This window comes from Tachyglossus aculeatus, chromosome 1 (genome assembly GCF_015852505.1).
Source record: "Tachyglossus aculeatus isolate mTacAcu1 chromosome 1, mTacAcu1.pri, whole genome shotgun sequence".
NCBI classification, from domain to species: domain Eukaryota; kingdom Metazoa; phylum Chordata; class Mammalia; order Monotremata; family Tachyglossidae; genus Tachyglossus; species Tachyglossus aculeatus.
In genome coordinates this window covers 140,589,406-140,606,370 of record NC_052066.1, presented here as the reverse complement: position 1 = coordinate 140,606,370, position 16,965 = coordinate 140,589,406, and the positions used below count along the sequence as shown (strand labels likewise).

Genomic DNA, 16,965 nt, shown 5'->3' with positions numbered 1-16,965 from the left:
GTATAAGACAAGATAAGGGAGAGTAAGAGTCCTCCCTGGCCTGAAGTGTAGGGGAAGTGTGGTCAAGGACCCAGATTGCATGGTAGTGTGATCCAGAGAGAGTGATTCCCCTGCTCCTGAAACCAAGAGGTTCCAGCAAATGCCAATCGGGCCTGCTTTCTTCACCTTATCTGTGGAGCAGATGTGAGAGAGAAAACAAAAGATGATCTCTGAAGCAGAAGTAAGATATATTGAGGCCAGTTGTTCATAGAGTCACCTTGATGAGAAATCGACAACTGGCTAGAGGCTTTATTGAGCCCCAAACATGAAAATCCAACAAGGCTTTAAGTTGTTCAATTTAACATTTTCAGGAGAAGCAGCGTGGCGCAGTGGAAAGAGCCTGGGCTTTGGAGTCAGAGGTCATGGGTTCAAATCCCAGCTCTGCCAACTGTCAGTTTTGTGACTTTGGGCAAGTCACTTAACTTCTCTGTGCCTCAGTTACCTCCTGTAAAATGGGGATTAATAATAATAATAATAAAAATAGCATTTATTAAGCGCTTACTAAGTGCAAAGCACTGTTCTAAGCGCTGGGGAGGTTACAAGGTGATCAGGTTGTCCCACGGGGGGCTCACAGTCTTAATCCCCATTTTACAGAGGAGGGAACTGAGACACAGAGAAGTTAAGTGACTTGCCCAAAGTCACACAGCTGGCAATTGGCGGAGCTGGGATTTGAATCCCTGATTAAGACAAGGAGCCCCATGTGGGACGAGGACAGTGTCCTACGTGATTATCTTGTATCTACCGCAGCATTTCATATAGTGCCTGGCACATAGCAAGCATTTAACAAATACCATTTAAAATAATAATAATAATGATAATAAAGTAAATGGAGTCCTATAAATAAGCACAAATTAATTGGCCAAGGGTGGTAAACAAAAGGCACTTCACCATATGTGGTCAGCATTCCCTGTGTAGCAGATGCTTGAATGAATGTGAGCCCCCCCTGGGACCACCTGATCACCTTGTAATCTCCCCAGCACTTAGAACAGTGCTTTGCACATAGTAAGCACTTAACAAATATCATCATCATCTGCCTGGGCCCCCTCGTGAATTCAGCAATGCCCCTCTCAACTTTTACAGTCTAGCCTTTTGTGGAAGGTACTGTATCTCTACTTGTTTTGGTAGTCTGTTCTCATTCATTTTTGGCTTTGATATGGTCATTTATGGCAAGTATCTTAAACAGGTAGATGCAAAAAATTTAAAAAAGTTTATAGATAACCATTCCAAAGTGGATGAATTAATCTCAATTTAACTTGGGTTTTCTGAATTTTGAGCTATCTGAGGTCGCAGATACCAATCCCAAATCAAGACAGCATGGTCTGTAGTGGATAGAGCAGAGGCCTGGGAATCAGAACGACCTGGTTTCTAATCCTGGCTCTGCCACTTGTCTGCCGGGTGACCTTGGTCAAGTCACTTCATATCTCTGTGCCTCACTTACCTCATCTGTAAAGTGGGGATTAAGACAAGGAGCCCCATGTGGGACTGGGATAGTGCCCTACCTGATTATCTTGTATCTACCCCAGCGTTTCGTATAGTGCCTGGCACATAGCAAGCATTTAACAAATACCATTTAAAATAATAATAATAACGATAATAAAGTAAATGGAGTCTTATAAATAAGCACAAAGTAATTGGCCAAGGGTGGTAAACAAAAGGCACTTCACCGTATGTGGTCAGCATTCCCTGTATAGCAGATGCTTGAATGAATGTGTACAGAGTGTAATCAGGTAGAGGTGTTGTTCCTATCCTCAGGCTGGAAGCTTCTACCCTAATAATAATTGTGGTATTTAAGTGCTTTATTATGGGTCAAACACTGTAATAAGCGCTGGGCTAGATCCAAGATACTCAGGCCCTACACGAGGCTCACAGTCTAAGGGAGAACAGGTACTGAATCCCCATTTGATAGATGAGGGGACTGAGGCCCAGAGAAGTGAAGTGACTTGCCCAGGGTCACACAGCAGACAATGGGCAGAGCCGGGATTAGGAGCCAGGTCCTCCGACTCCCACCCCGTGCTCTTTCCGCCAGGCCACGCTGCTTCTCAAGCACATTTATGCAGACTCACACAGAGGAGACCAGTTAAGAGATGTGGGCACTGATGCACTAAGGCGTTTTTCCAGACAGGGAGAGAGGAAATGGGGGAAAGATTATGTTTTGCGAAAGGTTCTTTTTTTTTTTAAGGTTATATGTGTGTTTCCCTTTAGTCATAGTAACATGGCTATCGAAGACTAGAAGGAGAGTTTGAGGGGGCTCGAGACCCTGGTAATGTCTGAGAGAAGGGCTGAGAAGGAGGGGGTGGAACAGTGAGCATGAAAGGAGAGAGGAAAGGAAGACAGCAGAATGGCGTCTATTTAATGGCAACCAGCAGGTTTAGGTGCTCTTCGTACCTGTTTATTCTCTCGGTTTTAGTCCCCGTGTTCCCTTTCTGCCTTCAGTCCCTGAACTGAAGCATTCATTCATTCATTCAGTCGTATTTATTGAGCGCTTACTGTGTGCAGAGCACTGGACTAAGCGCTTGGGAATAATAATAATAATAATGATAATAGTAATAGCATTTATTAAGCGCTTACTTTGTGCAAAGCACTGTTCTAAGCGCTGGGGAGGTTACAAGGTGATCAGGTTGTCCCACGGGGGGCTCACAGTCTTCATCCCCATTTTACAGATGAGGGAACTGAGGCCCAGAGAAGTGAAGTGACTTGCCCAAAGTCACACAGCTGACAAGTGGGGGAGCCGGGATTTGAACCCATGACCTCTGACTCCAAAGCCCGGGCTCTTTCCACTGAGCCACGCTGCTTCTCCATGGGAAGTACTTGGGAAGTACAAGTTGGCAACATATAGAGACGGTCCCTACCCAACAGTGGCCTCACAGTCTAGAATTGTGCTGGTTTAGGTCTCTGGTGTCAATGCCCTCTGCGTCAAAGCCCCGTCTCCTCCAAGAGGCCTTCCCGGACTAAACCCACTTTTCCTTATCTCCCATTCCCTTCTGCGTCGCCCTGACTTGCTCCCTTTGCTCTTCCCCCCACCCAGCCCCACAGCACTTTTGTATATATCTGTCATTTTATTTGTTTGTATTGATGTCTGTCTCCCCCTCCTAAACTGAGCTCATTATGGGCGGGGAATGTCACTGTTTATTGTCGTATTGTACTTCCCCAAGTGCTTAGTACAGTGCTCTGCACACAGTAAGAGGTTAATGAATATAATTGATGACATTCATTTTGACTCCTGATTGGCCGGGGGGGAGGGGGGGGAAGACAAGCAAAATTCATAATATCTTGACTTAATATAAAGTTTTTAGTTTTTTCAGATTTTTATTTCACATCTTATTTTACTCTTAGATTGTGAGTTCCACCCAGGGGCCGGGACCACATCCGATTCCCAGCTATGTGTTCTCTCACAACACAGTTGGTACAGCAGGAGCCTTGGAGGCAGGGGACCTGGGTTCTAATCCCAGCTCTGCCACTTGTCTGCCGTGTGACCTTGGGCAAGTCACTTCACTTCTCTGGGCCTCAGTTCCCTCATCTGTGAAATGGGGATTAAGCCTGTGAGCCCCAAGTGGGACAGGTACTGTGTTCAACCTAAGCTCCACTTTTCCTCACTCCCTTCTATGTTGCCCAGACTTACTCCCTTTGGTCTTCTCCCCCCTTCCTCTAGCCCCTCAGCACTTATGTACATATCTGTAATTTTATCTATTTGTACTGATGTCTGTTTATTTGTATTGATGTCTGTCTCCCCCCACCCCTAGACCATGAACTCATTATTGGCAGGGATGTTACTGTTTATTGTTGTATTGTACTTTTCCGAGCGCTTAAGCGCTCAATAAATACGATTGATTGATTAATACAGTGCTCTGCCCACAGTAAGTGCTCAGTAAATACCATTAGAAAATAAATGAAAGAAAAACAGAATAAATGGAGTAGTACATTGCTCAGCCCACAGCGAGAACTCAATAAATATTATTACTACAACTACCCTTGCAATTTCTCGGTAGGGTAGGAAGAAGCAGAACTACTTATCCCCACTTGAAACGTGAGGTAACGGAGGCACGAAGAGGTTAGGTGTCACAGCGGGTAAAGTGGCGTTACTAGAATTAGAATTAGACGTCTTCTCTTTCCACTGTCACGATAGGCTAAAAAAAAAAATTCCGCCAAATTATCTGAAGATTGAGATAGACCACTGATTCCTTCCTCAAAAATTGTTCATCCTCACATATAAGATCACTTATCCATTGTCCTATTTTCGAAGCGGTCTACTATTCTGTCCTATCCCGTAATGTGCTTAAAGTGCCTTTCATTTGGAAAGTTAAGTTAAATGTCACTAAACCTTGCTCGAACGGCATTGGGGAGTATAACAGGATGAGAATCTCAGATTTACCGTTAGTGCTTCCATTGTCTTGCAAGTTGTGTTTTTTTCCCCTCTGTAGATTTGTTGTCGTGGGCTAATTTTGCACCATCGCCCCCAGTATTAGCCCTTTGTACTAATATGGAAAGGGAAACTAAAATCATAGAATCCTAGCCAGTTTCCTCTCACAGCTGCTTCCTGGTGTAAATTTACTCTTGGCTCCATCTGTTGTCTTCCGAAGGTGTATCGAGGTGGTGAACATTAATCAGGAAGTGAAGTGTTTTTGGAGTGACCTAAGACCTATTATGAACAAACAATTTTTCTACACCTCCTGCTGGGAAACTGACAAGAAGTCTGCATTACCGAGGTGCAAAATATATGAGCGGGGATGAAAAGAATATATGAAAGCACAAAGCGCTTCCAGGAGCCCATAATTAAAATAATTGTGGTATTTGTTAAGCACGTACTATGTGCCAGGCATTGTACTAAGCGATGGAGTGCATGCAAACAAGGGTTGGACACAGTCTCTGTCCCACATGGGGTTCACAGTCTCCCCGTTTTACAGATGAGGAAACTGAGGCACAGAGAAGTAAAATGACTTGCCCAAGGTCACAAAGCAGACAAGTGGCAAAGCTGGGATTAGAACCCACGACCTTTGGGCTCCCAGGCCTGTGGTCTGTCCACAAGTTTTCAGTGCACATTTGATCATTTTAAATCTCTGGCAACTAATTGCAGTGTCATTTCCTCCGGTTATCCAAAGCGCTTAGTACAGTGCTGTGCACACAGCGCTCAATAAATACGATTGAATGAATGAATAGGGGAAGAATCTTTCTTGAAGGGTCGTATAAAATGATAGTGTTACTTCAGTTCACTTCACTTTTCATAGTCATTACTAAATTTTTCTTAATATGGCTTTTGTTAATAATAATATAATAATAATTGGCATTTGTTAAGCACTTACTATGTGCAAAGCACTGTTCCAAGCAGTGGAGCACTTGCTTTGTATCAAACACTGTTCTAAACTCTCAGGTAGATGGAAGTAGATCAGACTCTGCCCCACACAGGGTTCACAGCCTAAACAGGTGTTGAATCTCCATTTTGCAGTTGAGAATATTGAGGCACAGAGAACTTAAGTGGCTTGCCCTAGGTCACACAGCAGGTCCGTGGCAGGACCGGGATTAGAACCCAGGTTCTCTCCTGGGCCTGCGCTCTTTCCATTGGGCCATGCTGCTTCCCAAATCAAACGGCAGATTAGGTTGATTTCCAGATATTCCTCGTGTGATTGGAGCAATTTGCAGCAGCAGAACTAGAATTAGTCCTTATTGTAGGGATTCTAGGTCGTCTTTTTTCCAGTTCGAGGTGAGAGGAAGAAAATCTCCAAATAGATGAAGCCGGAACGCAGAAACTCCGAAGCCTAATTCTCTTCACCGTGGGCAGCTGCTTCAGTTCAAAACAGCCCCTTCTATCCTTCTCGTCGGGACCGCGTGTTGAAATTTTCCCTTCCCCCTGCCCATCCCAGCTGGAATTGGAACGTAGTAGTGGAAATCCAAGGAGCCCAAGGGAGCCACCGAGATCCCACCTTGCCTTGAGATCACACCAGTGGTGGCTTCTCCCTGTCAGCCTCCCCTTTACCCTACCTCTTTGGGTGGGATTTGAGGGCTTTTTCTTTTACTGCCTGCCAGAAGTAGGTTGGGAGTGGGGAGGTTTCAGCAAGATCAATAACACCGTACAAACACCCCCGCTTCTCAGTAGTGAGAAGTGCCCTTTGTCCCGTCCTCCCCCTGACTTTCCCGTCACTGTCAACGGCACCATCATCCTTCTTGAATCACAAGCACGTAGCCATGGCGTTATCCTTTGACTCCTCTCTCTCATTCAACCCACATGTTCAAACTGTCACTAAATCCTGTCAGCTCAACCTCCATAACATCGCTAAAATCCGCCATCTCCTCCCCATCCAAACTGCTACCACGTTAATCCAACCATTTAACCCGTCCCGTCCTGGTGACGATCAGCCTTCTCGCTGACCTCCCTGCCTCCTGTTTCTCCCAGTCCATACTTCTCTGTGCTGCCTGGATTATTTTTCTACAAAAACATACAGTCCCTGTTTCCCCACTCTTCAAGAACCTCTGGTAGTTGCACATCTATAGCTATAATTCTATTTGTTCTGACGATTTTGACACCCTTCTCCATGTTTTGTTTTGTTGTTTGTCTCCCCCTTCTAGACTGTGAGCCCTTTGTTGGGTAGGGACTGTCTTTCTGTTGCCGACTTGTACTTCCCAAGCACTCAGTACAGTGCTCTGCACACAGTAAGTGCTCAATAAATATGAATGAATGAATGAATGAATCCACTTCGGCTCAAACCGATTCTTCTCACTATCAGCTTTAAAGACATATTCAATCTGTCACTAAATCCTGTCAGCTCAACCTCCATAACATCGCTAAAATCCGCCATCTCCTCCCCATCCAGACTGCTACCACGTTAATCCAAGCACTTCTTCTAGACTGTGAGCCCACTGTTGGGCAGGGACCGTCTCTATATGTTGCCAACTTGTCCTTCCCAAGTGCTTAGTACAGTGCTCTGCACACAGTAAACGCTCAATAAATACAATTGAATGAATGAATGAATTAACCTATCCCATCCTGATGACTATCAGCCTCCTCGCTGACCTCCCTGCCTCCTGTTTCTCCCAGTCCATACTTCTCTCTGTTGCCTGGATTATTTTTCTACAGAAACATACAGTCCCTGTTTCCCCACTCTTCAAGTACCTCTGGAAGTTGCACATCTATAGCTATAATTCCATTTGTTCTGACGATTTTGACACCCGTCTACATGTTTCGTTTTGTTGTCTTTCTCCCCCTTCTAGACTGTGAGCCCGCGGTTGGGTAGGGACCGTCTCTCTATGTTGCCGACTTGTACTTCCCAAGCGCTTAGTACAGAGCTCTGCACACAGTAAGCACTCAATAAATACGATTGAATGAGTGAATGAATCCATTTCCGCTCAAACCTATTCTTCTCACTATGAGCTTTAAAGCACCTAGTCATTCTGTCCCCTCCCGCCTCACCTTGCTGCTCCCATGCTACAACCCAGCCCGCACACTCTCACAGCCTGCCAGCCTACTCACTGTACCTCCATCTCATCTATCAATCAATCAGTCGTATTTATTGAGCGCTTACTGTGTGCAGAGCACTGTACTATCTATCTTGCGACCAGCCTTTTGTCCACGTCCCGCCTCTGGCCTGGAATGCCATCCCGCTTCATATCAAACAGACAATGACTCTCCTCCCTCTTTCAAAGCTTTAATGAGGCTTTTCCGAACTAAACCCTCATTTCCTCTTCTCCCACTCCCTTCTGCATCACCCTGGTTTGCTCCGTTTATTCACCACCCCTTCAGCCCCACAACATTTAGGTGGGCATAGCTCTAATTTATTCCTATTAATACTATCATCATCATCATCAATCGTATTTATTGAGCGCTTACTGTGTGCAGAGCACTGTACTAAGCGCTTGGGAAGTACAAGTTGGCAACATATAGAGACAGTCCCTACCCAACAGTGGGCTCACAGTCTAATACTACTAATACTACTACTAAGAATATTTGTTGAGCTATGTGCCCAGCAGTGTTCTAAGCGCTGGGGTAGATACAAGGTCATCAGGTTGTCCCATGTTGGGCTCACGGTCTTAATCCCCATTTTACAGATGAGGGAACTGAAGCACAGAGAAGTGAAGTGACTTGCCCAAGGTCACACATCTGATAAGTGGCAGAGCTGGGATTAGAACTCATCTTCTAGACTGTGAGCCCGTTGTTGGGTAGGGACCGTCTCTATATGTTGCCAACTTGTACTTCCCAAGCGCTTAGTACAGTGCTCTGCACACAATAAGCGCTCAATAAATACGAATGAATGAATGACCTCCGACTCCCAATCCCTTACTCTTCCCACTAAGCCACGCTGCCTCTCCTAAAGTCTCATGATGTCTATTAACGTCTCTCTCCCCCCAGATTGTAAGCTTATTGTGGGCAGGGAATGTGTCTGTTACATTGTTTTACTCTCCCAAGTTCCCAATAAATATGATTGATAGTGAAATGTGGCATCCCTGCATGGGGTACAACGTTCTTTCCTCTGGTGATATGGTGCTTACCACAGTACCTCAGTTTCTGCCACTCCCATTTGGGTTTTCTCTCTTTATATTTCTCCTTTTCCTCTGCTTTCATCCCCTTCTAGACTGTGAGCCCACTGTTGGGTAGGGACCGTCTCTATATGTTGCCAACTTGTACTTCCCAAGCGCTTAGTACAGTGTTGTGCACACAGTAAGCACTCAATAAATACGATTGATTGATCCCCAGCGTGGCTCAGTGGAACGAGCATGGGCTTGGGAGCCAGAGGTCATGGGTTCTAATCCCGGCTCCGCCACTTTTTAGCTGTGTGACTTTGGGCAAGTCACTTCACTTCTCTGGGCCTCAGTTACCTCACCTGTAAAAGGGGATTAAAACTGTGAGCCCCACATGGGACAGCCTGATCACCTTGTATCCCCCCCAGCGCTTAGAACAGTGCTTCGCACATAGTAAGCGCTTAACAAATCCCATCATTATTATTATTGAGAAGCAGTGTGGCTCAATGGAAAGAATACGGGCTTGTGAGTCAGAGGTCATAGGTTCAAAACCCGGCTATGCCAACTGTCAGCTGTGTGACTTTGGGCAAGTCATTTAACTTCTCTGTGCCTCAGTTACCTCATCTGTAAAATGGGATGAAGACTGTGAGCCCCATGTGGAACAACCTGATCACCTTATATCCTCCCCAGCGCTTAGAACAGTGCTTTGCACATAGTAAGCGCTTAACAAATGCCATCATTATTATTATTATTATCCCCCTTCCCCAACCTCACGCCCTCAGCATTGGAAGATGGATGGGGCTTTATTACTTTTTCACATTCAGTGATTGGTGTTTCTCCTAAGCTGCCACTGCCTTGTCACTGTGAATTTCACAGACATTATAGCTGAGGTTTTAAAACCACTTCCCACTCAATCAGTCAGTGGTATTTATTGAGCACTCAGTGTGTGCAGAGCTCCAGACCGGGAGCTGGGAGAGTATGATACAACATTCATTCAGTCATATTTATTGAGAGCCGGCTGTGTGCAGAGCACTGTACTAAGCCCTTGGAAAGTACAATACGGCAGAAAAGAGCGACAATCCCTGCCCACAACGGCCTTAGACACAGTCTTTTAGACTGTGAGCCCACTGTTGGGTAGGGACTGTCTCTATATGTTGCCAATTTGTACTTCCCAAGCGCTTAGTACAGTGCTCTGCACATAGCGCTCAATAAATATGATTGATGATGATCCCTGAACCAAAGGACACCAAGGTTTAGATAGCGGGTCCCTGAGGACTTCCAACCCTAAACTGTGTCCAACTTGATTTGCTCGTTTCCACTCCAGGACTTAGCACAGTGCCTAGCACTTAGCGTTTAACAAATACCATTATTTTTATTATTAATAAACTATGGTCCTACACGTAAAGCATTATTGTTTTCCAACACATCAACTTTCGATATGATTATTTTTTGGTAAGAGGAATGGGATCAAAAGCCGCGATTCACTCAAGGCAGCTATGATAGTTCAGCTCTATTTTGGTCGCCAGAGATGATGGGAAGTTCAGGTGTCGTTTAACCTACTGTTGCTACTTTTAGACTAGTGCCATTTTCCAATGTGCTTCGAGGTTTTAATTTCCACTTAAAATACCTCCCAAGGGAAAGACTTCTACCGTGTCCCATTAGAACAGAACATTCCTTTGCAGGAAAAATTTGAAAACTCTGCAGGTGCTGAGCCATGCGGTTTTCATTATTGAGATGGTTTAGAGAGAGATGGTAGAGTTTCTTTGATTTAGATGCTGAAATTTAGTGAGTTGTAGAAGACTCAGTAGAGGTCATTGTTCATTCATACCCATTTCAAGGTTTCCTTTGTAATTGGTGCAAACTGTGATTATTTAGCTCTGGTGTGGTTAAAGGAAAAGATCCTTGATATTTCTTGTGGCTTTAAAAATTTGAAAAAGCCAACAAAAGCCCCAAACATTTTCTCTTTTTGGAGAGAAGGGCTTATAGAATGATATTTCTTTGGCTTATCATCCATTTTGTACAGCCAAATTGCCGGCGTACAGACCTGTGAAAATCATAATGTTTAGTGAGAATTTTCAAGTAGGACTAGCCAAAATATTATAAAAAGTTAGGTGTCAGTTCACTGCTACTCTATCTATAGACCTTAAAAGGTTAGTTTTTGTGGGCAGGGAATTTGTCTACAAACTCTGTTATATTGTACTTTCCCAAGTTCTTAGAACAGTGCTCTGCTCACAGTGTAACTTTTCAGTAAATACCATTGACTGATTATCCTGTTTTGGGGAACAGATGATTTCAGGCTCACTCAGCTCTTTCCCCTTCTCCCCTACCCCCCAACCGCCACCCCCTTGCTCTCTCTTGCCCTTTCATTGGAGCTTGGTCCTGCCAAAAAAAATTTTTTTAATGGTATTCGTTAAGCACCTACTATTTGTCAAGCGCTGGGGTAGATACCAAGTAATCCGGATGGACATAGTCAATGTCCCCAATGGGACTTCAAAGTCTTAATCCCCATTTTACAGATGAGGTAAGTGAGACCCAGAGAAGTGAAGTGGCTTGCCCAGGGTCACACAGCAGACAAGTGGCGGAGCCGGGATTAGAACCCATGTCTGAATCCCAGCCCCGGGCTCTATTCCCTAGACCTTGCTGCTTCTCCAGTTCAATTTAGATCTTTGGGAATCCCATAGTTGAGCAAGGGAGCATGCCAGGAACTTTGAGAGAAGGCTTTACTTGAGCTGTTCAGAGATCTACACTTGAAAAACTAAGTAACTTTTTGTTCAGAAGTAATTAAAGTCAAGCTCTTGTCCTTCAGCCGCATAATGACACATATTATTTTGAAAGATGTGGAATAAATGGCCTAAATTATCTTATGTCTTAATAGTTTGCAATAACCCTGACATTATTGTGATCTTATAAGTAATGCCTGATGTTATAGAGTCAGGGTTATTTAAAGAGTACCCCAGTGATCTTCGTGATTTGAAATCCCAATCAGTCGAAGAAAAATTGGAAATCAATTGTTAGCCTCCTGCTCCCCCTTAGAGGTTTCCCTAGATCTGCCAGCCTGTCCATGGTCTCTCAAAGATTGGTTGAAATCTTTGTCAAATTTGGTTGAAATCAGCCTGAAAGTTTCATGAGAACACAGAGACATATGCTCACCGTTTTTTTGAATTTTGAATTTTCTCTACCCCAGAAACCAGACAAAGGGAGAAGAAGAAAACCCAACTTTATATGTTACCTCCACAGTGAAAAAGCATTGGAAACCACAACTATTTTTCTCTAAAACTAGTTAACCAAATATAGTATGATTTTCCTTAATTTATATTTTGGAAAACCACAAACTGGGGAATCTGGACTGAATCAAGATCCAGGCTTACGGTTTTCCTAAACTGGAATAAGTGTGATTCTGTTGCCTAGGTGAGGGTGGAGAAACGAATGAAAAAGAAAAGTTGAAATCTCCTGGCCTTCAGCCCTGTCAGCTAGAGCCAATTGGAAAATCCCTTCATTTCTCAACCGCTCTTTTTTCCTCTTCATCTTTCTCCCATGACTGTGGATATCTGTGAATGTTGGGATAAAATAGTAGTAGCAGCCTGGCTTTCTTTCTTCGGTAGCTAAGAAGAGAGAAATATAGCTGGGTTCTAACTCCTGAGAGGATAAAGTGCCCAGCGCTTAGTACAGTGCCTGGCACAAAGTAAGTGCTGAACAAATACCATTATTCTGTAAACTCCTGGATAGGTTTGCCAATTCCTGGGCCGTTTTGAAGTTGCAGTCATTTCTTTAACAGAGCCATCCATTGAACAAAACTTGCTCTAAAACTCGCCCACCTTAACTGCCCACTAGATACAGGGCAGCCTAAAGGAAAAAGCGCTTCTCTGGGAGTCAGGAGACCTGGGTCCTAAGCCAGGTTCTTCCTCATTCCTGCCGAGTGACCTTGGGCAAGTCACTTAACTTCAATCCGCCAGTTTCCTCGTCTGTAAAATAGGAAGCAGAGTGGCCTAGCAGAAAGAACAGGGGCCTGGGCGTTTAATCCCGGCTCTGCTACTCAACTGCTTACACGCAGTCTGGGCCTCAGTTTCCTCATCTATAAAGTGGGGATTAAATCCCACTCCCTTCTCCTTAGACTTGTGAGCCCCACATGGGACGGGGGCTGTGTCCAACTTGATTAGCTTGAGTCAGTCCCAGTGCTTGGATAACATTATAAGCGCTTAACAAGTACCATCTTTATTATTAATAAAATGGGGGTAAAATACCATTTCTTTTTCCTGCTTAGACAGTGAGTCCTACTTGGGCCAAGGAATGTGTCTGATTGTATTCTATCTACTCCAGTCTGCAGAGCTTGGCACATAGTAAGCGCGTGACAAATACCACAGTCTTTAGTGCTGTTAATTGGCTGATGCTGCCTGTATACAACCGGTTCTTCTCCCGTCGCTCTGCATTCCGTCCAGATGATCAATGACGGATAAATGTTACCTAGTACCACCACAGCACTCTCTCCAGATCTCAGAGCAAAATCACCACTACTGAAGAACCGACAATTTGCGTAGGCGTGTAAGTAAAGGGTGCGGAGGCCTAGACGATCGTTTTCCTATTTGTCGCAAGGGTGGATGAATTACCCACGGGGAAAGAACTGGAAACTGCTTCAAGGTGGCCGGGTAAATCACTATTCGTTCTTTCATGTAGTCAGTCGTATTTATGGAGCGCTTACTGTGTGCAGAGCACTGTACTAAACGCTTGGGAAGTACAAGTCGGCAACGTATAGAGACGGTCCCTACCCAACAGTGGGCTCACAGTCTAGAGGGGGAGACAGATAACAAAACAAAACATGTAGACAGGTGTCAAAATCGTCAGAACAAATAGAATTAAAGCTATGCGCACATCTTTAACACTGTTGTTGTTCTGCATTTCTGTCGGCGCTCCTGAAGAGCGTTGGGTCCAGGAAATGAGTTCCCAGCGACCGTACTTACCCTTTCTCCCCAGGTAATGTCCATTCGACCCGTCTGACCAAGGGAATTGTGCTTCCTGGTGACAGACTTTTTTGCTTGCTTGTCTGTCTGTCTGTCTGTCTGTCTGTCTGTCTCTCTCTCTCTCTCTCTCTCTCTCTCTCTCTCCAGCCATTTAGATCCACTCACCTCGTTGTCATTTCACTCTCTCCTCTAACTTTTCATTCATTCATTCATTCAATTGTATTTATTAAGCGCTTACTGTGTGCAGAGCACTGTACTAAGCGCTTGGGAAGTACAAATCGGCAACATAAACATATAAAGACGGTCCCTACCCAACAACGGGCTCACAGTTTAGAAGGGCCATACATATATGCCAGTATCACGTAACCAAAGCAATCGTGCATATTGTCTCCCCCCCGCCTTACCTCCTTCCCTTCCCCACAGCACCTGTATATATGTATATATGTTTGCACATATTTATTACTCTATTTTACTTGTACATATTTATTCTATTTATTTTATTTTGTTAATATGTTTTGTTCTCTGTCTCCCTCTTCTAGACTGTGAGCCCACTGTTGGGTAGGGACCGTCTCTATATGTTGCCAACTTGTACTTCCCAAGCGCTTAGTACAGTGCTCTGCACACAGTAAGCGCTCAATAAATACGATTGATTGATTGATTGATATAACTGGAAAAGAATAAAAACCACCTTAATTTAATGGCTTCTGCAGTGATAAAGGGTTTAGCTGAATCACAGGGACAGACGTCTTAAAAATAATTTGAGAGCATTTGGAATTTTCAGTTTCAGTCGATTCTCAGATCACCGATGAGCAGCAAAAGGTGAACCGCCCTTTAAAAATGGCTTTAAATGAAGTACAGAGATAACCAAGAGCGAGAATTCCAGCAGCAACTCAAAACGATACAGAACTAGTTCTAAAGAAGTAGCCACCGGCCGGTACGAATACTCTGAGGTGTAAAACCAAAAATAAAATCTAAAAGTTTAAAACTTCCCTAACCCCGGAGGCACCGTTTGTCTGTAAAGGCCCTCCTACTTTGCCAGAGAAGCAGCATGGCGTAGAGAATCGAGCACTTAAACACTTAAGGTAAATCAGCCTTACTCACTTTGATGCATGCTGAAGGGGGTATTATTTTATTTTTTTATTTTATGTATATAAAATGAAATTTATTTAATTTTACATATTTATTCTGTTTATTTTATTTTGTTAATATGTTTTGGTTTGTTCTCCGTCTCCCCCTTCTAGACTGTGAGCCCACTGTTGGGTAGGGACCATCTCTGTACGTTGCCAACTTGTACTTCCCAAGTGCTTAGTACAGTGCTCTGCACACAGTAAGCGCTCAATAAATACGATTGAATGAATGAATGAATGAGCGCAGGCCCGGGGGTCAGGAGGTTGTAGGTTCTAATCTTGGCTCCGCTTCTTATCCGCGGTGTGACCTGGGGGCAAGTCACTTCACGTCTCTGGACCTCAGTGACCTCATCAGTAAGGCCCTACTGAGAGCTCACCTCCTCCAGGAGGCCTTCCCAGACTGAGCCCCTTCCTTCCTCTCCTCCTCGTCCCCCTCTCCATCCCCCCATCTTTCCTCCTTCCCTTCCCCACAGCACCTGTATATATGTATATATGTTTGTACATATTTATTACTCTATTTATTTTACCTGTACATATCTATTCTATTTATTTTATTTTGTTAGTATGTTTGGTTTTGTTCTCTGTCTCCCCCTTTTAGACTGTGAGCCCACTGTTGGGTAGGGACTGTCTCTATATGTTGCCAACTTGTACTTCCCAAGCGCTTAGTCCAGTGCTCTGCACACAGTAAGCGCTCAATAAATACGATTGATTGATTAAAATGGCCTTTGAGGCTGTGGGCCCCGTGTGGGACGGGGACTACGTCCGACCCGATTTGCTTGTATTCATGTCAGCGCTTGGCACCCGGTGAGCACTTCACACAAACCACAATTCTTAGTTTTCAAAGACGATGCCGCCGACAGCGAGGTCGTCATCACGCGTGTGCGAGTGTGCTGAAAAGGCCGACGACCGACCGACAAGCCCCTCCGGCTCGTTGGCACGAAAAGACGGTTGCTTGTAGTGCGGGTGCTTTTGGCCAACACGGGGAATGTCAACCAGCCGAACGGTCGATCAGTGGTATTTAATGAGCACTTACTGTGTGCAGAGCACTGTACTAAACACCCGTGAGAGTACAGTAGAACGGTTGGCACAGTCCCTGCCCATAATGAGCCTACAGTTGGAAGAAATTCGTGTGTTTTAATCTGCCTCCTGATAACCACGTAACCTTTGCTTAAGTAAAATAATAATAATGATGGCATTTGTTAAGCGCTTACTATGGGCGAAGCACTGTTCTAAGCGCTGGGGGGATGCAAGGTGATCAGGTTGTCCCACGTGGGGCTCACAGTCTTAATCCCCATTTTCCAGATGAGGTAATGGAGGCTCAGAGATGTTAGGTGACTTGCCCAGTGTCACACAGCAGACATGTGGCGGAGCTGGGATTAGAACCCTTGACCTCTGACTCCCAAGCCCGGGCTCTTTCCACTGAGCCAGGCTCCTTAAGAAAAGCATCGTGCCCTGCTACTTTCTGCTCACCAAAGTGGTCTCCCAACAGTTCACTGCTGGGTTGCAGTTTTGAGACCGTGCTTCATCTTCTAGACTGTGAGCCCGCTGTTGGGTAGGGACCGTCTCTGTATGTTGCCAACTTGCACTTCTCAAGCGCTTACTACAGTGCTCTGCACACAGTAAGTGCTCAATAAGTACGATTGAATTATCTACTTGGGTATCTTGCAGAGAGTCTGTTCCCCTCACACATCCCAAACCATTGGAGAAGCAGCGTGGCTCAGTGGAAAGAGCACGGGCTTTGGAGTCAGAGGTCATGGGTTCAAATCCTGGCTCCGCCAGTTGTCAGCTGTGTGACTTTGGGCGCTTAGAACAGTGCTTTGCACATAGTAAGTGCTTAACAAATGCCATAATTATTATTATTATTATTATTATTATTATTATTAAGCACTTGAGAGAATACAGTATGACAGAGTTGGTAGACTCTGCCCTGCCCACAACGAGCTTGCATTCTAGAGAGAGAATTATTGTGCTTGCTTCGGCAGCACACATACTAAAATTGGAACGATACAGAGAAGATTAGCATGGCCCCTGCGCAACTTAACTTCTCTGGGCCTCAGTTCCCTCATCTGTAAAATGGGGATGAAGACTGTGAGCCCCCCGTGGGACAACCTGATCACCTTGTAATCCCCAGCGCTTAGAACAGCACATAGTAAGAGCTTAATAAATATGCCATCATTAAACCAGAAAACCAGAAAAGCTACGTTGTGGGGAGCATCGCTTCCCCTCGAGTGAACCGACCACATTCTGAGACCTCGCTGTTGGTAATCTCAGCTTGCCCTTTCATTCTGAGTTCGAGTCCATGGCGCCACTGGCGAAACGGTTCAAGAAGCCGGACGCCTCCTTGGGTCGCTGGGCCATTGAGAAGCAGCGTGGCCTTGTGGAAAGAGTTGGGTCTGGGG

General features: G+C 44.8%; 1 protein-coding gene and 1 pseudogene across 2 annotated transcripts in view; both read left to right on the top strand.

The window, feature by feature from the left end:
* Window positions 1-16,965, top strand: part of MAP4K3 (mitogen-activated protein kinase kinase kinase kinase 3) — a 251,546-nt gene that overhangs the window by 38,784 nt on the left and 195,797 nt on the right. The window lies entirely within an intron of this gene.
* Window positions 16,533-16,602, top strand: LOC119933874 (annotated as a pseudogene).